General features: G+C 43.2%; 1 protein-coding gene across 1 annotated transcript in view; it reads left to right on the forward strand.

The window, feature by feature from the left end:
• Positions 1-9,579: 9,579 nt before the first annotated feature.
• P2RY2 (purinergic receptor P2Y2) overlaps positions 9,580-25,934 on the forward strand; it is a 114,016-nt gene continuing 97,661 nt past the window's right edge. The window contains exon 1 of the mRNA XM_077451469.1: positions 9,580-9,798. The gene's annotated coding sequence lies outside the window, so the exon portion shown is untranslated. The remainder of the gene's footprint in view (positions 9,799-25,934) is intronic.

Here is a 25,934-nt window from a genome sequence, read left to right on the forward strand (position 1 = left end):
TCTCCTTCAGGATCTCTTGGTAGACAGCAGAATTCATAGTTCCTTTTATCACGGCAAGTCTTCCAGGTCCTGAAGCAGCAAAACAGCCCCAGACCATCACACTACCACCACCATATTTTACTGTTGGTATAATGTTCTTTTTATGAAATGCAGTGTTCCTTCTACGCCAGATATACTTGGACACACACCTTCCAAAGAGTTCCACTTTTGTCTCATCGGTCCACAGAATGTTGTCCCAAAAGTCTTGGGGATCATCAAGATGTGTTGTGGAGAAATTGAGACGAGCTTTGATGTTCTTTTTGCTCAGCAGTGGTTTTCTCCTTGGAACTCTGCCATGCAGGCCATTTTTGCCCAGTCTTTTCCTGATGGTGGAGGCATGAACGCTGACCTTAACTGAGGCAAGTGAGGCCTGCAGTTCCTTGGACGTTGTTGTGGGGTCTTTTGTGACCTCTTGGATGAGTCGTCGCTGCGCTCTTGGGATAATTTTGGGCGGCCGGCCACTCCTGGGAAGGTTCACCACTGTTCCATGTCTTCGCCATTTGTGGATAATGGCTCTCACTGTGGTTCGCTGGATTCCCAAAGCTTTGGAAATGGCTTTATAACCCTTTCCAGACTGATAGATCTCAATTACTTTCTTTCTCAATTGTTCCTGAATTTCTTTGGGTCTCGGCATTATGTGTAGCTTTTAAGGATCTTCTGGTGGACCTTACTGTGTCAAGCAGCTCCTATTTAAGTGATGCCTTGATTGTGAACAGGTGTGGCAATAATCAGGCCTGGGTGTGGCTAGAGAAATTGAACTCAGGTGTGGACAACCACAGTTATAGTATGTTTTAACAAGGGGGGCAATCACTTTTTCACACAGGGCCATGATGGTTTGGATTTTTTTTTACCTTTAATAATAAACACCTTCATTTACAAATTGCATTTTGTGTTTACTTGTGTTGTCCTTGACTATTGTTTAAATTGGTTTGATGTTCCGAAACACTTAAGTGTGACAAACATGCAAAGGAACAGGAAATGAGGAAGGGGGCAAACACTTTTTCACACCACTGTATATGATTACATTTTGGGGCGAACATTTTTTTTAAAAACCACCAGTTTGGGTGAGAATTTTCCAAACAGACTATAGGCTGACTTTACAAAGCTTTCACACAACACAACAATAAGGATCTTTATATATATATATATATATATATATATATATATATATATATATATATATATATATATATATATATATATATATATATATATATATATATATATATATATATATATATATATATATAGATAGATATATAGATATATATATATATATATATAGATATATAGATATATGTATATATTATTTTTATTTTTTTAAAGATCTTTATTTTTAGCCATGTGACAGTCATCTTCAAACCCCATCTCCTCTCAGGCTTATGAAAGCAAAAATATGTTTTTAATAATTTCACTACAGATTTCTCTGGCCATGAAGTGATTGAAGGAAACCTATACTGAGACAGCTATATAAATTACTGACCACATAATGTAAATGCTGATATTATAATATATAATCCACAAAAACATATAGTAACTTCAGTCATACAAGAGTACACATCTTGAAATATGGTATAAAATAAAAGTACAGAGGCCAGTACAGTAAGTTACCCACTTCAGCCCCGGAAGATTTTACCCCCTTCCTGACCAGAGCACTTTTTGCGATTCGGCACTGCGCCAATTTAACTGACAATTGCGCGGTCGTGCGACATCGTAACCAAACAAAATTGACGTCCTTTTTTTCCCACAAATAGAGCTTTCTTTTGGTGGTATTTGATCACCTCTGCGGTTTTTATTTTTTGCGCAATAAACAAAAAGGTGTGACAATTTAGAAAAAAACTCAATATATTTAACTTTTTGCTATAATAAATATCCCCCAAAAATATATAAAAAAACAATTTTTTCCTCTGTTTAGACCAATACGTATTGTTCTACATATTTTTGGTAAAAATTTGGTAATTTTTTGGTAAAATTGCAATAAGCGTATATCGATTGGTTTGTGCAAAAGTTATAGCGTCTACAAAATAGGGGATAGTTTTATGGCTTTTTTATTATTCATTTTTTTTTTTTACTAGTAATGGTGGCGATCAGCGATTTTTATCAGGACTGCGACATTATGGTGGACAGGTCAGACAATTTTGACACATTTTTGGGACCATTGGCATTTTAACAGCGATCAATGCTCTAAAATTGCATTGATTACTGTAAAAATGGCAGTGAAGCGGTTAAACACTAGGGGGCAATGAAGGGGTTAAGTGTGTCCTAGTACGTGTTCAAATTGAAGGGGGGAGGGGACTGTGCAGGGAAGATGACAGATCGTCTGTTCATACTATGTATCTGTCTGTTCTCCCCTCAGAGAACTGGAAACTTTTACACACTTCCTACACAAACTTTTAAGTTTACACACAGATCCCGGTTCTTGGTGTGCCCCGAGCGATCGTGGAACCCCCGGCGGTGATCGCGACCAATGGGCACTTGCATCGGCTCCGTGGGCAAGCAGGGGGCGTCTATGGTACCGGCGTGCCATAACTCCGATTAGCGCAGCCGAGCCATGTTGCTGCAGTACAACTGCGGCAGCTGGTCAGCATGCAGTTACCAAACAGATATGTATTGGCTGTGTAGTGATCCGCTGCCCTCTACTGTCAGCTGCTAGTATCACACTGTAATGTATAATTATGTATGTCACTTCTTGACTCTGGAGTTGTTGGGAAAAGATCCTGCATGGAGGAAGTGGAGAGAGAAGGTCTCAACCCAATGTTCTGTCTATGCTACTAATACCAGATCAGAAGAGACAATTAGTGCCAGTTAACTAGGACTGTGTTCCAGGCTGGCCAGGTAATGGTTTGAGGGTCTCCTCATCATCGCAGATCTCGTCTTCAGGTTTCTGACATAATGACAGATGCCACATCATCCTCAGGGGCCACTGCAACTGGACTTTGCTGCAAAATTCATCTGGAGATTTCTATATTGATAACTATATATATATATATATATATATATATATATGCACAATTCCCCACCAGGACTCGTATCGGGCCCTTTGGTGATAATACAACGTACCTGTTTGTACATTAGATTTACATTATGTACTGTTATTATGCTTTTCTTATATAAAGCTTGTATTATTTTTATACTAGCGTGCATCTATATGCTTATGGTTATTTTTATACGGTGGTTGCAGTCGTTTTTCTGTTCCCAATTACATTGATTAGATTACTGATTCATTTCTCGGTAAGGGAATCCCTTCCGTTCATAGAGGCCCTGTCCTGGGTAGAGACACTGCCAGCTTTATTATGAATCCAACCCTTCCACTTAGAGAAGGTTCTGGTTCTCTTATTAATCTGCAGGTTTAGTACAATATTCTCTTTGGGGAAGGTAATTTCTCATACCCCCCCCCCCCCCAATCTAGGGCTACATATGCCTCAAAAGTGATGAACAATCCTTTTGGGAGAGGTTTTATGTATTCTAGATGCCTTCTAATGCCGCGTACACACAATCGAAATTTCGGCCAGCAAAAGACCGATGAGAGCTTTTCATCTGAAAATGCGACGTGTGTATGCTCCATCGGAATTTAGCTGTCCGAATTTCCGCCAGCATAAAATTTAAAGCATGTTCTCAATTTTCCCGATGGAAAAACTTTCTATCGGAAATTCCGATCGCGTGTTTGCAATTACGACGTGCAAAAACTCATGCATGCTCAGATTCAACTACGAGATGGAAGCTACTGGGTATTGAACTTCTTTTTTCTAGTCCCCTCGTACGTGTTGTACGTCACCGCGTTCTTGATGGTCGGAATTTGGTGTGACCGTGTGTATGCAAGACAGTTTGAGCGAAATCCCGTCGGAATTCCGTCGGCAAAACCATCAGAGCTTTTTCCGACGAGAATTACAATCGTGTTTACATGACATTAGGATAATTAGGTTAAGGTATCCCCTCTAAAATTGAGTGCTATATGAGGAGAGGTCCCCACCAAGAGAACAACTCCACTGGCTTTTTTGAAAGCATAAATACATGTATTTTGAGGATAAAGGACTTGAAAAATAGAAATTAGTTTAGAAAAGAAAGTTTACAAATTAGGGAGAGTAGAGGAAGAAGAAGCAGGGAGGAAGGGGGATCATGGTAAGGAGTTTGGAGTTTGGCGAGTGTGGACACCTAGGCATAACGTGAATCCCCATTCGACCATCAATGGAGTGTGAAATTATCCATAGTGACTAGAAATTATCCATAGTGAATTGTTAAAATCTCCTCCCAAACAATTTGATATTCAAAAATTTCAGACTTTTTAAACATTTTCTATTATATTGTGTAGGATAGGTGGCAGCTTTTTACTGAATAATGTCGTGTACATGCGACCGGACTTTCTGACAGACTAGGTCCGACGGTCTTCCCGACGGACTTTCGGTGGAGGTCCATGGACTTGGCCACACACGAAAGGACTAAGTCCGTTCGAAAGTCCGTTCATTTTGAAAGTGATGATGTAAGACGGGACTAAACAAGGAAGTTCAATAGCCAGTAGCCAATAGCTTCATTTGCATCGTATTTGGTCCGTCGGACTAGCACACAGACGAACGGTTTTCCCGATTTTTAGTCCATTGGAATTGAGTCCGTCAGATAGATTTGAAACATGTTCTATTGCTAGGTCCGTCAGATTTTTTTTTGGAAAACTGATCCCGTCTGACCTATTCTGTCGGAAATTCCGGTCATGTGTACATCCACAAGTACCTTCTAGTACTTCCAAGTTTAGGCATAAGAGTGCATGCTTGGTCTGAGGCAGTGCTTTGAAAAGGTTTAAAGTTGGGTGCTAGTATTCCAAAAATCCCTTCTAAGCTTTTTTGAACGTAAAACCATCCACATGTACCTTCTAGTAGTTCCAAGTTTAGGTTTGGGACTTTTATCTTTACTATCGCTAAACAAACTCTAGCGGGAGGGTGGAGGTCTGGACCTCCAACAGTTATGCAGGTGAAACAAAAATATCATAGTACTTAAAGGGAAAAACTTTTGAGTAGTAGGCTTGTTTGGTTTGAGCGACTTACTCACACTTAAGCCCCATACACACTATCAGTTTTTCTGCTGTTTTTTTCCTTTAGATTTACCAAAACCATATAATATGAGGTCAAACCTTAGGAGTTTCAATTTGTATGCAATCAGGCAGGCCCTTGCACTACATGGTTTTGGTAAACCTGACGGAAAAACTCAGCAGAAAAACTCATAGTGTATATGGGGCTTTACTGTTGAAGGTACTGAATTATCATAACAGCCAGCGAGCCTGCATTGCCTGGAGCCGAACCACCGTCATGTTTCTCTTGGCTCAGATTTCCTTTAAGTCATGCTTGGGATTTCTGTGTCTCTAGTGATATTTTGTTTGGCTGATTGTTATGTAATCATTTCTGAATCAATACTATCTTTTGTGTTGTATAGCTGGAAATTGTGCAAGTCGTAATACATCCATTAGCAAGGCTGTATTACAATGTGTTACAATACATTTTAATATGTCCATTTGCCAGAAAAAAAATCGTTTTTCACACAAGGAACCCAGTAAACAAAGGGATCATTTTACATTAGGCAGAGTTAGCTTTAAGCAATGGTGGCCTGTCTATTAGTGGTGCCCAGGCGCTGCCCCCTCTATCCACAGTCACCACCCCCTATTTATGTATCTGACCCCTTTCCGGGTGCCGGGCGCATGAATTAGAGCAGTGTTTTTTATTTAAAAAAAAATTGAAGCACCGTATTAGAGCCAGAGGCTTCAAAATAGGGTGGGCTCCGGGCGCAGAGCTTTGCGCTACGAGCCCACCCAGGTGTTACAACAGCAAATTAATATTCGCTATTGAAACACCGAGCCTCAATCCGGCCAATCAGAATCAGGTCTGAGACCCACTTTCCAATTGCCCGAAAAAGAGAAGAGTCCCGACTGACCGCCGAGCAGGAGGGAAGAAACAGAAGCTGCCACCGCCGTGATCAGGGCTGGACTGGGAAAAAAAATTTGGCCCTGGACTTCATACGGACCAGCCCACTTTAATTTTGCAAACAATCACAAAAACAGTATATAAAACTATATGTAATTGTGCAAAAAAACATAAGTAGCATAACATGAGGCGTCCTCACTAACCTCTTTTATTATTTCACTTATTCTCCTCTGTATTTTTCTCATCTTTCTCACATCACTGCGTGAAGTTGAGGGCAAGTCGCACAGCCATTACTTGGTCACTGAAACTGGCCCACTGAGCCATCGGCCCACCGGGAAACTCCCTGTAATCCCAATGGCCAGTACATGCCTGGCCGTGATGCCCATGGAGAGCAAGGGAAGGGGAAGCCCTGGGCTTCTGGTGTGGATATACTGAGGCTTAGAACTGGAGATTACAGCAGTCCAGGTCAGCGGGACGGGACGGGACGGGACGGGGGGGGGGGGGGGGCGAGGAGGAGGAACTGTGTAAATTCATTTTTCTGCAAAGGTTAACATACACTTTAAGGTAAAAAACCTTAAAGGGGTTGTACACCCTCACGTTTTTTTACCTTAATGCATCCTATGTATTAAGGGGAAAGAACACCTGGCAGTGACCGGCCTCTGTTTTACTTACCTGAGCATTGAATTTCCGTCAGGGGAGACGTGCTCTTCCTCTCTCCATGGGATCCCTGGCTCTTGATTGGATAGATTGATAGCAACGCAGCCATTGGCACTGGAACCAACATACAGGTGAGGGATACAGGTGAGTGGGCTGAATATATACTCTCCCCAGGCTCCTCCCATAAAGTCAGGCCTTCATACTGGCGTTCTTATATATATGTACGTAATTCTGCATTTCCTGGTAGGGGGCGCGCACTGCTATGATTAATCACTGCCTCTGGCACCAGCTGATCAGGGCAGATTAGTATTAGTGTAAGGGTTAAGGTTGCAGAGCAGATTAGTGTAGGGGTTTAGGGTTACAGGACAGATTAGTGTAAGGGTTAGGGTTACAGGGCAGATTAGTGTAAGGGTTAAAGTGGTTGTAAACCCTTACAACACACTTTGACCTACAGGTAAGCCTAGATTAAGGCTTACCTGTAGGTCCAAGAAATATCTCCTAAACCTACACGGTTTAGGAGATATTTGCCGAAAGACAGGCACCACTGTCTACGGCGCATGCACCGTAGACAGCGGCGCGCTGAGCGCGGCACCGTCAACGACGAAGATGCCGCGCGTATCGGCTCCCGTGCGCATGCGCGGGAGTGACGTCATCGCGGCTTCGCCGAATGACAGTGGCGGAGCAGCGAGACCCACCTGGACTACAGGGGACAGCGGTGACTTCGCTGGCTCCTGTGTCCGGTAAGTGACACATAATGGACTACTATGCAATGCATAGTAGTCCATTATGCTTTGCCTTTGCAGGGAATGAAAGAGGAAGTAAACTCATCAGGGTTGACTTCCTCTTTAAGGTTGCGGGGCAGATTACTGTAAGGATTAGGGTTTACAGGGCAGATTAATGTAAAGGTTAGGGTTACAGGGAAGATTAGCGTAAAGGTTAGGGTTGCAGGGCAGATTAGTGTAAGGGTTAGCATATAAAGGTGTGTGGCGCTACCTATAAAAAGTAACAAAATAAGTGAAATACAAAAAAATCTAAATATATGTGCAAATAGCAAGACTCTGTGCATACATAACATGCACAACACAATTGTGTAAACTGACTGAAAAGTGTAAAATCACCTATAACAATGTGATAAATACAAATCGCATAAAGTGTTCAAAAAATCGCATAACATGTGCAAAAGTCGCTGAATACTGTGTAACAAAATTGCTATAAAAATAACAGAAAAAAGAAGAGAAAAAGTGTCCATAAAATGTTCAAGTGTAAGGGTTAGGGTTACAAGGCAGATTAGTGTAAGGGTTAAGGTTGCGGGGCAGATTACTGTAAGGGTTAGGGTTTACAGGGCAGATTAATGTAAAGGTTAGGGTTACAGGGAAGATTAAAGGTTAGGGTTACAGGGCAGATTACTGTAAGGGTTAGGGTTACAGGGAAGATTAGTGGAAGGGTTAGGGTTACAGGGAAGATTAGTGTAAGGGTGTCAGGAACCATGAATCAAACTGAGACAGAAGTACAAATAAATCACACTTGTTTATTAATAAAAATAAAAAGGTAAATAGAAAAAAGCGTAGTCAAGCATAGCCAGAGTCCTGTAGCCAGATCGGGTAGTCAGCCAGTCCAAAGTTCATTAACCAGATCGGGTAATCAGCAAGGCTTGAAGTCAGGGATCCAAGGAGAGCAACTGCAAGCAGTATAAGAAGCCAGGAGGGATGTCAGCAAGCCAGTCTTGGAACAAACAGCAGGAGATGGTTCCTTGTGATGTGACCAGCGTGAAGGCAAAGGAGAAGTGAGTTGGAAGGCTTAAAATAGGCAGGTCAGACGAGCATCATCGGAAACAGCTGGTAAGTGTGGAAAGAGAAGAGAGCTGGCAATTAGCCGACAGCTGAGCGGCCAGCCCAGAGGAGGAAGGGCTAAGCCAGCCCTGACAAAGGGTTAGGGTTACAGGGCAGATTGGTGTAAGGGTTAAGATTGCAGGGCAGATTAGTGTAAGCGTTAGGGTTACAGGGCAGATTAGTGTAAGGGTTAAGGTTGCGGGGCAGATTATTGTAAGGGTTAGGGTTTACAGGGCAGAATAATGTAAAGGTTAGGCTTACAGGGGAGATTAGTGTAAAGGTTAGGGTTACAGGGAAGATTAGTGTAAGGGTTAGGGTTACAGAGAATATTAAATGTTAGGGTTACAGGGAAGATTAAAGGTTAGGGTTTACAGGGCAGATTAGTGTAAAGGTTAGGGTTACAGAGAAGATTAGTGTAAAGGTTAGGGTTACAGGGAAGATTAAAGTTTAGGGTTACAGGGAAGATTAATGTAAGGGTTAGGGTTACAAGGCAGATTAGTGTAAGGGTTAGGGTTACAGAGATATATTAAGAATTAGTGTCCACGCAAACAAGAGAATCATTTTCCATTAGGGAAAGCCAGTGTTGTAACAAGGAATGTTAAGGTTATTGATGCAGGTAGGTTTAGAAGGAAGGTTATGGTTATAGGAAAAGTTATTGTTAGTGTTAAGCTGGCCATAGATATATTGTTTTTTGTTTTTTTGATCGGCCAGCCATTAATTGCACTGCTGTTGATCGCTGGAGGGATGTGGGGAGCAGAAATGTTCTAAGTTTAGTTTTTGAAAGATATTTCTATTAGGGTTAATGGGAAGTTTAGTGTTCAGCTTCCCACCAGTAGATACCGAAAAATAAGTGTTTTTTTTCAAAAGAAAAAAAATGGGAACTCCGCACAGAAACTGTTTTGATCAAAACACAGGAAAAATGAAGTGAAACAGTTTTATTCTTATTCTTTAAAAAAAAAAAAACACTTGCAATGTGTTTCCTCCTGATATGACGACGGTGATATGTTGGCCTGTAAACCTTGTGATGAACCTAAAAATCCCAAGTCCCGGGGTCAGATGGTGACATTTCCCCGGTGATGATGTCATAGATGTGTGTATGTTTGAGTGCCTGGAGATGTGTGAGTATGAGCCAGTCACTCCCAGCTCCTCTCCTCCCTCCTCTCATAGCTGGCCTCTCAAGGTATTCATTCACACAGGCTGATAGCTGAGGAACGAGCCTGGACTGGCGGTGAAGCGCTATAAAAAAAAAAAACATGCTGATTCTATAGACTTTGGATCCAGGGATTGGCACTTGGTGGCTTGAGGGAGGACATGTAGCCTTCTGGAGGTTGGGAGACCCCCCCCCCAAGACTTTGGTTCCAACTTTAACGGTGAGTACTAGATACATTGCTGTGATTGCTAGTAAAACTTTGTGGAAGTTCAGGGGTGTGGATGTTGTTTCAATAAATATACCGCAAACCGTGCCAACTTCCTCATGCAGAATGACAACACATGGCCCGCTAGCTGCTGTGGAACTACAAAACCCAGCATGCCATGCCAACCTGATTATGGTCAGCAAACTTGGCTAAAAAGTCTGCCCAGTCCAGGATGGGGGATATTACAAAGAATGCTTAAGTAGAAGAGAAAGTCTTTTCATTCTACAACAGCCATAGACACAGGTTTGAGATCTGGCTGTATATCTGGCTCACCACAATTTCTACTTTCTGGATGTGTTTCTGCATGTGCGTTTTTGGTGCATTTTTTATGCACTTTTGATGCATTCCAGTGCGCTTTTATTGCATTTTTGTGTTCCAGAGCATTTTGCCCCCCCCCTTTTCTGACTTCACCTAAATTGAGGACAGTGGCTGCTTTGCTGAAATTTTTTTTAATCAAAAACGCATATGCAGTTTAACCGCTTCAGCCCCAGAAGATTTGGCTGCTGAATGATCAGAGAATTTTTTTTGCGATTCGGCACTACGTCGTTTTAACTGACAATTGCGCGGTTGTGCAACGTTGCACCCATACAAAATTTACGTTCTTTTTTCGCCACAAATAGAGATTTCTTTTGGTGGTAATTTGATCACCTCTGCGGTTTTTATTTTTTGCGCTATAAACAAAAAAAGAGCGACAATTTTGAAAAAAACACAATGGGGGTTATTTACTAAAGGAAAATCCACTTTGCACTGCAAGTGCACTTGGAAGTAAAGTCGCTGTAGATCGGAGGGGGACATGCAAGGAAAATAAAAAACAGCATTTTAGCTTGCACGTGATTGGATGATAAAATCAGCAGAGCCTCCCCTCATTTCATATCTACTCCTTAGATTGAGAGCGACTGCCCTTCCAAGTGCACTTGCAGTGCAAAGTGGATTTACCTTTCGTAAATAACCCCCAATATTTTGTACTTTTTGATAAAATAAATATCCCCATTAAAAAAAAAAAAAAAGCTATTTATTTTCTCAGTTTAGGCCGATATGTATTCTTCTACATATTTTTGATAATAAAAATCGCAATAAGCGTATATTGATTAGTTTGCACAAAATTTATAGCATCTATAAAATAGGGGATATATTTATAGCATTTTTATTTATTTATTTATTTTACTAGTAATGGCTGCGATCTGCGATTTTTATCGGGACTGCAACATTATGGCGGACACATCGGACACTTTTGACAAATTTTTGGGACCACTGGCATCTATACAGCGATCACTGCTATAAAAATGCACTGATTACTGTAAAAATGTCACTGGCAGGGAAGGGGTTAACATTAGGGGGTGATCAAGGGGTTAACGGTGTTCCCTAGTGTGTGTTCTAACTGAAGAGGGGAGGGCACTGTCAAGGGGAAGAGAGAGATCGGTGTTCATACTTTATATGAACAGACAATCTGTCTCTTCTCCCCTCAGAGAAAGGGGATCTGTGTGTTTCCTATGGGTCACGTTCACATCTGTACATTTTATGGAAATGGCCAGGGACTTTTTTCTGGTTTTTGGTTCCATAGACTTCAATGGATCAAAAGCGTGTATTGAAAAACGCAAAATGCACCTGAAATATGCAAACTGCAACCTGCATAGGTTTGAACCGGGCCTCAGGCTGGATTCACATCTAGGCATTTTTAGTGCTTTTTGCATTTTGCAGATTTGCACTACAGTCCATTTAACATGGTTTCCTATGGAACACGTTCTGTAGAGCCAATCTGCAAAATGCAAAAAGCACTAAAACTGCATAGGTGTGAACCAGGCCTTACTGCATTTTTGATGCATTTCCGGTGCTCTTTCTAAGTGCCTATTACCCAGCATGCACCTGTGAAACTTGGACCCGTGACTCAAATAACACACCAAATGCAGGTGTGTTTTTAGATGCTTTTGTGGTGTGTATTCTATTCATTACAGTGACAACCTGCATTTTTGATGCAGTTTGGAAAAACGCACCAAAGATGCTGGCTGGTTCAAAGTACGTACAGTCCAGTGTGTTTTTTTTCTGCAAAGATGCAGACTGAACAATCAGATTGCAAGGAGCTTGTTCATTAAGATTGCAAGGGGATTGTTCAATCAGATTGCAAGGAGATTATTCAATTAGATTGTAAGGAGATTGAACAATCTCCTTGCAATCTGATTGAACAATTTCCTTGCAATCTAAATGAACAAGCTCCTTGCAATCTTAATGAATAATCTCCATGCAATCTGATTGATCAAGCGCCTTGCAATCTGAATGACCAATCAGATTGCAAGGAGATCGTTCATTCAGATTGCAAGGAGCTTATCCGGCATTGCTTGGCAATCTTACAAGACTTGAAGTGTAGCCGATGTGAAACTACAAGCCTTAGATTGCTGTGGCCATCTGTGCCAGTTTGGACTGCTCCCCCCCCCCCCCCCCAAAAACAAACATCTGCATTGTATGCCACTCTGAGACAGGCTGGCATTGTAAATGGCAAGACAGTAGTCTTATAAGAGGACTGGTCCTCTGACTTTTCTGGAAAGACGACAGTTCACAGCTTGTGTTGCCAGTTAGAGACTTGCTGGCACTGAAGGGTACTAATAGCCCCGGGGCGGTGTGCCATACTGACGTTTGTTTTTTATTTGCAGTTCCATGTTTTGATAGTAGAGAGATAACAGTTTGTGTTGTGGAAATATGTCAATTCTTCTTTCTTTGATCTTTTATCACCCACCGTGCGGCTGCTGAACAACTGCTGAAATAAAATAAATGATCCACAGGGTCTATTGTTTGTAGTCTGAGCAGATCGATAGGTTGGCTTGCCATTAATAATAGTAAAGCACGATCACTGTTCAGAATTACTAAACAGAAAGCACAGATTGTGTGCTTAAAGTTAAAGAGGTTGTAACCAAAAAAAAAGAGATCATGTTCCCTTATAGCAGGTTAAACAACACAGTGCTTGTGCTGTCTAATCGGTCTCTCTCTATGCTGTAAAAAACCTAGTTGATCCTACCTGTTCCTGTATCCCCCTTAGTATGCTGACCACGGTAATCATGTCTGCTGATCTATGATTACTGTGGTCAGGTTATGTGCCTCCGTCACCCCGCTGCTCTCCTCTCTCCTCCCTCTCCCCCTCCCTCCCTGCCTGTCAGCTCCTGTGCATGTGTGAGCCACCCCTCCCCTCCCCTCCTGCCACTATTAACAGCTGGCAATAAAGTTAAATAAAAATTACTGCCAGCCCCTCTTTTTTATGAAGCCATCCTACATCGTGTAAATGCTAATGTAAAACAAGGCCTCTAAATACCTCATCTCCGATCTTTTCTGGCTGGTCACGTGACCTCCGGCCGCTCTCCTCCAATCTAAAGGCTACAGCAGGAGGGGCTGAGCGGATAGTACAGCGGTCACGTGACCTCCCCGGCTGATGTCAGAGGGGATCTCGGCCCCATCCGCTCTAGCCCTTAGATCGGAGGAGGGGAGCTTCCGGAGGTCACATGACTGGCCAGAAAAGATTGGAGATAAGGTATTTCGAAGCATTGTTTTACACTAAGGCCGCGTACACACGCGGGGACTGTTCGCTCAACTTTGTCCGCTGAACAGTGTTTCGGCGGACAGTCCGCTCGTGTGTGGGCTTTCAGCGGACAGTTTCAGCGGACAGTCTGACGAACAAAGTTTTTCGGAAATTCCGAAAAACTGTCCGCTGAAACTTGGTTTGAGCGGACAGTCCGCCCGTGTGTAGGCTTGTTCGTCAAACTAAGTCTCGCGCATGCTCAGAAATAATTTACACGCCGAAGGTTGCATTGCAGTGTATAGGACGTCGTTTTCTAGTCCCGTCGTACGTGCCGTTCACGTCATCCGGTTTCAGCGGACTGTTCGTTCGTCGTGTGTGGGCAAGTCCGTCCATGCTAATTTTGAGCGGACTGTCCGCTGAAACTGTTTGACGAACAAAGTTGAGCGAACAGTCCCCGCGTGTGTACGCGGCCTAACACTTACACAGTGTAGGGTGGCTTCATAAAACAGAGGGGCTGGCAGTGAATTTTTTTTTTTACTTTATAAACACTTTAAAAGACAAGTCTGGGTTTTTTTTTTTATTTGAGATTCATACTTACCTAGGTGGATGCAGTATGGGTCCAATGCTGCATCTGTCCCCCACTTGTTTTAAAGTGATCACCTCTTACTTCCTGCTGTGTCTCTGGGACAGGAAGTGTAAAACACAACTAAAACACACACATACACACACAACTGGCCTTTATATATACTTAAAAAAAAATAACGTGGGTATCTAATTTTTTTCTTTTTTTTTAACGAGGGCAAGCCCCCCTTGTTTTAAAGGGATCTCCTCTTACTTCCTGCTGTGTCTCTGGGACAGGAAGTGTAAAACACAACTAAAAAAACACACACACAACTGGCCTTTACATATGCATTAAACAAAAAAATAAATAACATGGGTATCTCATTTTTAACGAGGGGAAGCCCCCCTTGTTTTAAAGTGATCACCTCTTACTTCCTGCTGTATCTCTGGGACAGGAAGTGTAAAACACAACAAAAAAAAAACACTCACACACAACTGGCCTTTACATATACTTTAACCTACAAAAAAATAAATAAAATAAATAACATGGGTATGTCTTGTTTTTTTTAACGAGGGGAAGCCCCCTTGTTTTAAAGTGATCACCTCTTACTTCCTGCCATGTCTCTGGGACAGGAAGTGTAGGTACATTTCCTGACAGGACACACACAAGAAGAAAAAAAAATTAAAATAAGATTTCCTTACTCTGTTCAAATTAAAAAAATATATAATAAATTTGGCATTACATATACTTTAACCTAATTAAAAAACTAACATGAGTTTCTATTTTTTGTTTTTTACATCTCCCTTTTAGGAATCTGTTATTTTGCATGCAAGCATTTTTTTTTTTTTTTACTTCTTTATGGTAAATGTATGATAAAGAGGACAAAAGGACAGTGTCACATAAGCCATAGTTCCCAGATAAGCATGTTATTATCAGTGCGAGAATCAAGGCAGATATCATAGACAGGCAAATCAGTAGACAAGAATGACAGTTCACAAAGAGACCTTTATGACTTTTCTCTCTGATTGGATAATGTTTGCATGTGTTTCACAAGCAATATTAGAATGAGGGGTTGGAGTAGGCCTACAAAGTCTGGCTTTACTACTTCTCCCATCTCAACTGAAATAGCCACTGAAAGGAATTGACTGATTGTCCTGTAATTGTTTTTCTCACAGCAGTTGACAGATAAAACGTAATACAGATCAACACTAGAGGGCGCACTTACTGAACTGTCATTTTTTGGACTTAGTTGATTGTGTTAGAGTCTTTCTCCTTTTTTTGTTACTATCACTTATGGAAGGTGACATTTTTCACTCTTAAAGGGGACAGATCCACATATACACTCACGGTCCACTTTATAAGGTACATCTTGCTAGTACCGGGTTGGACCCCCTTTTGCCTTTAGAACTGTCTTCTTGGTGGCATGGATTCACCAAGGTGTTGGAAACGTTCCTCAGAGATTTTGGTCCATATTGACATGATAACCTCACACATTTGCTGCAGATTTGTCAGCTGCACATCCATGATGCAAATCTCACGTTCCACCACATCCCAAAGGTGCTCTATTGGATGGAGATGTGACAGTGACCTCATTGTCAAGTGGTGAGATGATTGGAGCTTTGTGACATGGTGCATTATCCTGCTGGAAGGAGCCATCAGAAGATGGGGACACTGTAGTCATAAAGGGATGGACATGGTCAGCAACAATACTCAGGTAGGCCGTGGCATTCAAACGATGCTCAATTGGTACGAAGGGGCCCAAAGTGTGCCAAGAAAATATCCCCCACACCATTACACCACCAGCCTGAACCGGTGATACGAGGCAGGATGGATCCATACTTTCATGTTGTTTACACCAAATTCTGTCCCTACCATCTGAATATCGTAGCTGAAGTAGAGACTCAGGCCAGGCAACGTTTTTCCAATCTTCTATTGTCCAATTTTGGTGATCCTGTGTGAATTGTAGCCTCAGTTTCCTGTTTTTAGCTGACAGGAGTGGCACCCGGTGTGGTCTTCTGCTGCTGTAGCCCATCTGCTTCAAAGTTGAATGTGTCATGCATTCAGAGATGGTATTCTGCATACCTTGATTGTAACGAGTGGTTATTTTAGTTACTGTTGCCTTCCTATCATCTGCCCATTCTCCTCTGACATCAACAAGGCACTTTTCAGCACTAGAGTTGCCACCTCGTCCCTTTAAACCCAGACACCTTTAAATCACACGGGTTCTGAGGCTAAATGAATGCAGATAAGGCACCAAGTGAGTTTAATTACCACCTTAATCAGCCACAGAACCTGTGTAATTAATATGTGTTTGGATTTAAAGGGATGAGGTGACAACCCTATCCTGCACACAACTGCCGCTCACTGGATATTTTTTCTTTTTCAGACCATTCTCTTGGTTGTGTGTGAAAATCCCAGTAGATCTGCAGTTTTTGAAATGCTCAGACTAGCCCACCTGGCACCAACAACCATGCCACGTTCAAAGTCACTTAAATCCCCTTTTCTTCCCCATTCGAATGCTCAGTTTGAACCCCAGCAAGTCGTCTTCACCACATCTAGATGCCTAAATGCATTGAGTTTCTGCCATCTGATTGGTTGATTAGCACTTTGTGTTACCGAGCAATTGAACAGGGGTTCCTAATATAGTGGCCGGGTGAGTGTATATGAATATGGTAATGGATATGGATAGGTGACAGTGTCAACAGAAAGGCACCAACATCCCTGATTACTATGAATAGACAGGGGGACGGTTTTGATGGGATATTTAAGGTGCCAGGCAAAATAGCAAACTAGCACATAACTGAGAAAACATCAAAGATGTAAAAAGATATATAAAAGTTTATTACATAAAACACAATTGAAGAAACATTTGGCTGTACATAAGTTATGCAGTCATATATACACATCTACCCAAAATGGTCACTCAACAATAACTGGAGTGAGAACTCCTGACATGTTTCGCCCTTTTGGGGGCTTCTTTAGGATGTGTTTAGGTGGAAGGTGGATGTGATGCTACAGCTTGGAATGAGGCCAAATGGAAAATACAGACACTACGCGCCACAATGGATCGGCAATCACAAAGGGCAAGGCCCAGGAACCAATTTCTTTTAAAGACCAATCTGATCAGTGAAAAAGACCAGGGGTGCCTAGACTGTAGGGTAATTTCTTACACAGGAGGAATCAAAGCGTGGCAGCCCTGGTAGTGTCTGTATATGAATATGATTAAGAAAATATAACATAGCAAGTGAATAAAAATCACTTATCCGTATAAAATATACCTGTTTTTTTTTTTTTTTTTTTTATTTTATAAAAAGACAGAAACACAAAGATAACCAATCAGATTCCATCTATTATCCATCGGGGAAATGATTGCTCATTATGGGAAAGTTCTCTGTCCTCTAGTTCTGTGAAACTTGTCAAGTATGTAACCAGAGATACAATCTGTGCCATTTCTATCCCTTCTTACTGCCTCTTGCCTTGTCAGATTATCAGGGAAGATTGTTGTGTAGTTAATAAGTAATTAGTAGAAATAACAGCAGAAGAGTTGTCACTCCGGAATTGGTAATGAATGTTAATGAGTCCATTGAGCGGACAGATTCCCGGAAGTGTTTAGTAGACGGGATCCGCTGGAAATAGAGGGTGCTGGAGACGTTTATTCTGCAGCAGAGTAAATGAATGAATTGCAATATGAATTGCTGGGTATAGTAGTATATTTTATTGTACATTTTTTATTGATTTTTTTTACCACCATCTGCTTTTTTTTTCATGCTAGGAGCATAAATATGTCATCACAAGGGGAGAGGTCACTGTTAAGGGTTAATATTAGAGTTAGGCTTTAGCAGATTTAGCATTAGGGTTAGATTTAGTTGTAGGGCTTAAAGTGGAAGGCCACCCTAAAAAAAAAAAATACATTAATATACTAAAAAAAATATAAAAAAAAACATTTGAAAAAAATATATTTTTTTTACTCACCAGAAACCCCTGTTGCTAGGCAGCCTTCCTAATCTGCCTCTTTCTTTTCCACGGCTCTGTTTCTTCAATTCTTCCTCTTCATCGAGTGGCCCCATTGCCTTCTGGGACATGTGTGTGTCCCCAGGAAACAACGGGGTCATTCACAAAGCGCCGGCGCGGCTCGCGCAGTAGGAAAGGGGCAGTGAACCCGCAAGGCTCCACTGCCTGTTTCCCTTCGTTAGGATGGTGGCGCTGGCTGCCGATCCGATGGATGGATCGGCCTCGGGGGGGGCCGACATCGCGGGCTCGCTGGACAGGTAAGTGTCCTTATTAAAAGTCAGCCGCTACAGTGTTTGAAGCTGATGACTTTTTATTTTTTATTTTTAAAAGGCCACAACGCCCCTTTAAGACTGGGGGTTCATTTTTTTTAAACCTCTTTAGCTCTCTTCATGACCAGGCCATTTTTTTTTGCGATACGGCACTGCATAAATTTAACTAACAATTGTGTGGTTGCGCGACGCTGTACCCAAATAAAATGTATGACCCTTTCCCCCCCCATCAATAGAGCTTTGTTTTGGTGGTATTTGATCACTTCTGTAGGTTTTTATTTTTTACGCTATGAGAAAAAAGGCTGATAATTTTGAAAAAAAAATCAAAATATTTTTTAATTTCTGCTATGAAACATATCCAATTAAAAAAAAAAAAAAAAAAAATCGAATGTCTTCATCAATTTAGGCCAATATGTATTCTGCTACCTATTTTTGGTGTTAAAAAATCCCAATAAGCGTATATTGATTGGTTTGCACTAGGGTTGCACCGATACTGGTATCGGTACCGGTATCGGCGCCGATACCGAGTATTTGCACAAGTATCAGTATTCGTGCAAATGCACCGATACCTGAAACCGGTACTTTCAGGCTCAGTTCTTTGAGCTGTCAGTGAGTCTCCCCTGTTGACAGCTAAAGTGTTAAAGAAGTCCGGTAATTGGAGCTGTGAAAAAAAAAAAGCAGCAATGTTTATTAACAATGTTGCTCAGCCACTGAAACACTAAAATAAAAAGAAACAAGTTTCTTTTTGTATCTTTCTGTTTTTTTCATCTTACAGATCAAAGGGATGAACAACTGTTCCTCTGTTTAACCCCTTATTAACCCTTAATTTACTGTAATCAGCCTTCATTAACTCCTTATTCTCCTCCATTTAATTATTATTTTCCTGCTTTTTTTTTTTGTTCACGTCTCTTTTATAAACGATAAACAAAACTTTTTTGTTTGTGAATATTTTTGCACATATATATTAACATATATTTACACATTTCACATTGAAAAAGCGCAAAATTAAAAACAAAAATGTATTTATTTCATTTGTAAATCACTTTTCAATGCTTTGTACTATTGCTGACAGCTGAAGTGAAAACAAAACAGCTGAGGTAGGTTTCAGTAATTGGTATCGGCGAGTATTAAAAAAAAAGTATCGGTACTCATACTCGTTGTAAAAAAAATGGTATTGGTGCATCCCTAGTTTGCACAAAAGTTCATAGCTATGAAACAATTGCGGCGGACAAATCAGACACTAAGTGACACTTTTGGGGACCAGTGACACCAATACAGTGATCAGTGCTAAAAAAAATATGCACTATCACTGTACTAATGATACTGGCAGGGAAGGGGTTAACATCAGGGGTGATCAAAGGGTTAAATGTGTTCCTAGGGAGTGCTTGTACTGCTTAGCAGAAACACAAGATCACTTTCTCTCCTTGTCACAAAACAGCAATCTGCCTTGTTTACAGAACGGCATCTGCTTCTCTCGGAAACAATTTGGCGGATCCTGGCGGACCCCCTTGCTGCTGGTATAGGTACTGTACACGTTCAGCAAGCGGTTAAAGATTTAATGTTGGGGTTGAGAATAGTGTTAGATTTTAGACAATTTACTGTTAGCCCACGTACACACGGTCGGAGATTTTGCCAACCAAATCCGTCGGATTTTGCCCATCGGATTTAGTCCGACGGATTGTGTCCGAAACTGTTGCATACACACGGTCGGGCCAAGTTGGCGAAAAATCCGATCTTTCAGAACATGATGACATAATTTCGTTACGATGGGACTACATTCAGGCTAGTAGCCAATAGATTTGATGTAGGAATTTGATCTGAGCATGCGTGGCACTTGGTCCGATGAAAATGCTATACACATGATCGGATTTGGTCCGTCCGGCCCAGTTGGTCGGGAAATATTTCCAACATGTTGGAAAATTGGGTCGGACGGAGATTCGGACGGAATCAGTCCGATGCATACCATACACAGTCGGATTATCTGACGACACGGTCCGATAAGACTCATTCCGACAGATTCTCCGACCGTGTGTACAGGGGCTTAGAGATAAGACTGAGGTTAGGTTTTAGGAGATTTAGTGCTAGGGTTAGGATTAGGGTTAGGTTTTAGGGGATTTAACATTAGGGTTGGATTCTGTTTAAGGCTAGGGTTCGTTTTTTAACCACTTAAAGTGCTTGTATATTCTTTTTTATAACTTTTACCTACAAGTAAGCCTATAATAAGGCTTACCTGTAGGTAAAAAAAAAATCTCTTAAACCTGTATGGTTTAGGAGATATTCCCCTCGCAATGCGCCGCTGACTGCAGCGGCGCATGCGCACAGGGGATTCTCGACTAAAATTCCGACAGATGGCGGACCCTGCCGGAAATAAATCTCCCGTGCGCACATGCGGGAGTGACGATATTGCGGCTCCGGCCACTCACAGCGCCGGAGCCGCGATACCCGGAAGACACGGAAGACACGCTGAGGGAACATGTCAGCTCCCTCGACGTGTATCGGGTGAGATGTCGGGGGCTCGTTCTAAGGTAAGTATTTCATAATGAGCTAGTATGCAGTGCATACTAGCTCATTATGACTTTTCCCTTGCAGGTCAAAAAAAATAAACTACAGCGGGTTTACTACCGCTTTAATCACTGGGCACTTAAACCCCCCCTTCCTAACCAGACCAATTTTCAGCTTTCAGTGCTCTTACACTTTGAATGACAATTACTCAGTCATGCAACACTGTACCCAAACATTTTTGTCCTTTTTTTCCCACAAATAGAGCTTTCTTTTGGGGGTATTTAATCACTGCCCGTTTTTTAATTTTTTGAGCTATTAATATAAAAAAGACTGAAAATTCGGTAAAAAAAATCAAAAAAATCTGTTTGTTTTAAAATGTATTTTAAAAGTATTGGCAGAGTATTGCACAGTGTTGCAGAGTATTTGCAGAGTATTGCACAGTATGGGCAGGGTACTGCAGATTATTGGCACTGAGCAGCGCTGTGGGCACTTCACATCCAGCCCACAGCGCTGCTGCCATCTCTCCCCCTCTCCTTCGTCACTGTACCAACCGGTCATTAGACGGCGCAATTGCGCGGTAAATGGCCGATATCAGCGGGCGTTTACCATGATCTGTGATGCACCGGGTCCTCCAGATCCGCTGGTCATGGATGTTCCCAAATTTGCACCCCAGGGGGGCGTGCGGGAGCAAGATTCCGGGAGGACGTCCATGGACGTCCACCCAGAAAAACACGACCGCCCTGTAGCCGTCTTTTGGCTATGGTCCGGTCGGCAAGTGGTTAAAAAAGATTAAATGTTGGTGTTAAGATTAGGGTTAGATTTTAGAAAATTTACCGTTATGCCCCGTACACAAGATCGGACTTTCCGACAACAAAACTGTGGATTTTTGTTCGAAGGGTGTTGGCTCCATCTTGTCTTGCACACACATGGTCACACAAACGTTGGCCAACAATTACGAACGTGGGAACGTACAAGACGTACGTGATATCTCCATTACGAACGATAGTTTTACAAGACCGAGCACTTCCGGTTCGTCCTTGATTCTGAGCGTGCATGAACTTTTGTCCGATGGACTTGTGTACACACGATCGGAAAGTCTGACAACAAACATTTGTTGGCGGAAAATTTGAGAACCTGCTAGCCAACATTTGTTGTCAGAAAATCCGGTCGTGTGTACGCGGCATAAGGGTTAAGACTGAGGTTAGGTTTTAGTGTCAACACCGTGTTGGGGGATAGGTTACTGTTATTCCCCGTGCACACCGGCGGATAATCCGAACGTGTGTACGCGGCATTAGCGGCTAAAGTGGTTGTAAACCCACTTTGGAAACAAAATCAAAAATGAACACTTGCATAATGAGCTAGTATGCATAGAACCTTATTATAGGCTTGCCTGAAGCAAAAAGTGATCTGTAAGGGTTTACAACCACTTTAAAGTGATTGTAAACCCTTACAGACCACTGTTACCTACAGGTAAGCCTAGATTAAGGCCTCTTTCACACCGACGTGCCGTTCAGGCCCGCCTGTCAGTTTTTCAGGCGGACCTGAACGGGTGCTCCATAGAGCTCTATGGAGCGTCGGATGTCAGCGGTGACATGTCCGCTGACATCCGACCCGCTCCGATCCGAAAAAGTGTGACGGAGGAAAAAGCTATTTTTCCATCCGTCTGCGGATCGGATCGGATGACGACGGGCACTGCGGTCCGTCGTCATCCGATCTCCCATAGGGGAGAGCGGCGCTGTGACAGGTCCGTCCCTGCGCAGTGTGCAGAGACAGACCTGTCATCTCCCTGCTCAGCGGGGATCGGCGGAGTGATCCCCGCTGAGCAAACGGACATCCACGGGGCGGATCAGAACTGATCCGCCCCGTGTGAAAGGACCCTAAGGCTTAGGCCCCTTTCACACATGCGGATGGTATGTCCGTATTTCATCCATCCATTTGCGGATGAAATATGGACATACATTCATCCCTATGGGATAGTGGGTGTCTGCGGATGAGCATCCGCAGACACCCTCTATTGTCCGCCTCCGCAACTGTCCGATTCTGCAGACGGAGGAAAATCCTATTTTTCTGTCCGTCTGCAGAGCGGATCGGATGAACACGGGCAGACGGTCCGTGCTCATCCGATCCCCATAGAGGAAAGCGGAGAGCTGACAGGGCGGTCCCCGCACAGTGTGCGGAGACTGCTCTGTCCGCCGCCGGCTCAGCGGGGACAACGGAGCGATCCCCGCTGAGCGAGCGGATCATCACGGGGCGGATCATTACTGATCTGTCCCGTGTGAAAGAGGCCTAACCTGTAGGTGCAAGAAATATCTCCTAAACCTACACGGTTTAGGAGATATTTGCAAAAGACAGGCACTGCTGAGGCAAGATAGGGGTGGAGAGGAGGGGGGGTTCCACGGCTGCACATAGGCGCAGGATCTGGCAGTGGAGTTCTGTCCTCCTCTCTGCTGCTGGCTGCAGAGGCAAGATGGGGTGGAGATTAGGGGGTGCCACAGCTGCAGGAGAGGTGTGGGGGCCACATGAAATGGTCGAAGAGCTTTCTTTTGGTGGTATTTGATCACCTCTGATCTAAGAATTGGTAAGCTGCAATATATAATAAATGTTTGCTTTTGGGTTTAATAAAGCTTTAAGAACACACAATCGAATAGATTTATTTTTTTCCAATCAGAGTTTAGTGTCACTGTAAGTGGTCTTGGGGTGGCATTTACAGACTCTGTCACTTTTCCCTGATTGGATCTTATAATGCAAACCAAAGTGTTTATGATTTGTGTACACAACGTTTGAGATCGATCGATCATAAGTGTTCCTATAATGGCCTTTTAACCTAAGAGAGCAAGATAAGAAAAAGCCTTCAATCACAGCAGACAGCTGCACAAACTTCAAAGCAAACTTGCCCATGCAGCCATGTCTCTATGCTTTATTTGGAAATCACTTTGGGAAAGCACTCCCTGGAATTTCTGGCTGTGGCCACCTTGAATAAGAGCTGATGATCTGTGTAGCATTTACTTCCTGGAATCCATCTGCCCTTAGTTCAGGCATGCAGACAGGAGTGTGTGCTTAGCTGAAAAAAAAACCCTCCTCCCCTCCTGAAGACTGGGATGGATGACATAATTTGCCTAGGCAGGAAACCAGGAAGTAAATGAAGAAGTGTAAAAAAAAAAAAGTTTAAAACAAATAAATACTAGCAGCATAATGATTAAAAAATAGTCAGTGTTGATTGAGAGAGTGAAGTTCGGTTTCAACAACGTGCTGACCGTATATAGTATACAATATATCGTATTTATCTGCGAATAACACTCACTTTTCCCCCCTTGAAATCGGGGGAAAATCACGTGTGCGTGTTATACGCCGATCAGCTGCCTCGGAGGGGAAAGAGGGAACGAACGCCGCCGAGACAGACAGAGTAGAATCTCCTGTGTACTCAGCTCTGCTCCCAGTTACGCCTCCCAGCATTGATGTCCCGCCATTGGACCGGTGTTATGTCCATCATAGGAGCCGGGCTAAGGGGCGGGACTGGATGGGACTGCGAGCTGAGTACACAGGAGATCCGGCTCTATTTCGGCAATAACAAGGCTGCGGATGGGCACTGATCATGCTGCAATGATGGGCAAGGCTGCAGATTGGCACTGATCATTCTGCAAAGATGGGCAAGGCTGCAGATTGGCACTGATCATGATGAAATGATGGACAAGGCTGCAGATGGGCATTGATCATGCTGCAAAGAGGGGCAAGACTGAAGATGGGCACCGATCATGCTGCAATGATGGGCAAGGCTGCAGATGGGCACTGATCGTGCTGAAAAAAGGGCAAGACTGCAGATGGGCACTGATCATGTTGCAATGATGAGCAAGACTGCAGATGTGCACCGATCATACTGCAATGGTGGACAAGGCTGCAGATGGGCACTGATCATGCTGCAATTATGGGCAAGGCTGCAGATGGGCACTGATTAGACTTCAATGATTGGCAAGGCTGCAGATGGGCACTGATCATGCTGCAATTATGGAAAAGGCTGCAGATGGGCAATGATCATGCTGCAAAAAGGGGCAAGACTGCAGATGGGCACTGATCATGTTGCAATGATGGGCAAGGCTGCAGATGTGCACTGATCATGCTGCAATGATGGGCAAGACTGCAGATGTGCACCAATCATGCTGCAAAGAGGGGCAAGACTGGAGACGGGCACCGATCATGCTGCAATGATGGGCAAGGCTGCAGGTGGGCACTGATCATGCTTCAAAAAGGGGCAAGACTGCAGATGGGCACTGATCATGTAATAATAGGCAAGACTACAGATGTGCATTGATCATGCTGCAAAGAGGGGCAAGACTGCCTGTCCTTTCAGCCAATCGAGTGACCATTATACAAGCCAGCTTCCTGATTGGCTGGGGGCAGGATCAGTGTTACAACAGCGAATAAATATTCACTGTTGTAACACACCTGGGTGGGCCTCGGAGCGCACTCTTTGCGACCTCTGGCTCTAAACGGTGCTTTAAAAAAACAGCCCCTTCCGAACATATGGATAGGGGAGGCAGCGATTGATGGGGGGGGGGGGGGGTGGCACGCATGCGCCCTTAATGGATGGGCTGCTCCTGGTAGGGGTGGAGAATGAGGGGGGTGCCGCAGCTGCACAGAGGCGCAGGATCTGGTGGAGGAGTTCTGTCTCCTCTCTGCTGCTGACTGAAGAGGCAAGATAGGGGTGGAGACAAGGGGGTGCCGCAGCTGCACAGAGGCGCAGGATCTGGCAGAGGAGTTTTAACCTCCTCTCTGCTGCTGACTGCAGAGGCAAGATGGGGTGGAGATGAGGGGGGTGCCACAGCTGCAGGAGAGGTGTGGGGGCCACGTGAAATGGCTGAATTCAGTCCGTGGACCTTGTGTTTGACACATGTTGTAGACTCAGAGTCATTGATTCAGCATACAGCTATTTCCGGCGTTTTGGCCATCATCGGTGCAGTGTATGGAAACCACGGCTTCTATAGAGTTGGGACCCAACTAGCCAGTATAGGTTATGATCTGAGTTCCTGCACCTTCTGCGCCCATTACCAGGGGTTCCCACCATCCCTGCTGGATTTGTATCTATTTTATGGAGGAGCTGGGACACACAAAGGTGAACAGGAACATCCAGGACTTCCAGCCCGGCAGGAACAGAGCCTGGAATGATAGCCAGGAGATGCGGAAGGGTTAGAACTCCTGCTAAGGCCTCATATGTTGTAGATTTCCTGTACTTCTAAAGCCTCGTACACAC

The sequence above is a fragment of the Lithobates pipiens genome, unplaced genomic scaffold (genome assembly GCF_037356315.1).
Source record: "Lithobates pipiens isolate NorthernLeopardFrog02 unplaced genomic scaffold, aLitPip1_a1.2 Scaffold_23, whole genome shotgun sequence".
NCBI lineage: Eukaryota > Metazoa > Chordata > Amphibia > Anura > Ranidae > Lithobates > Lithobates pipiens.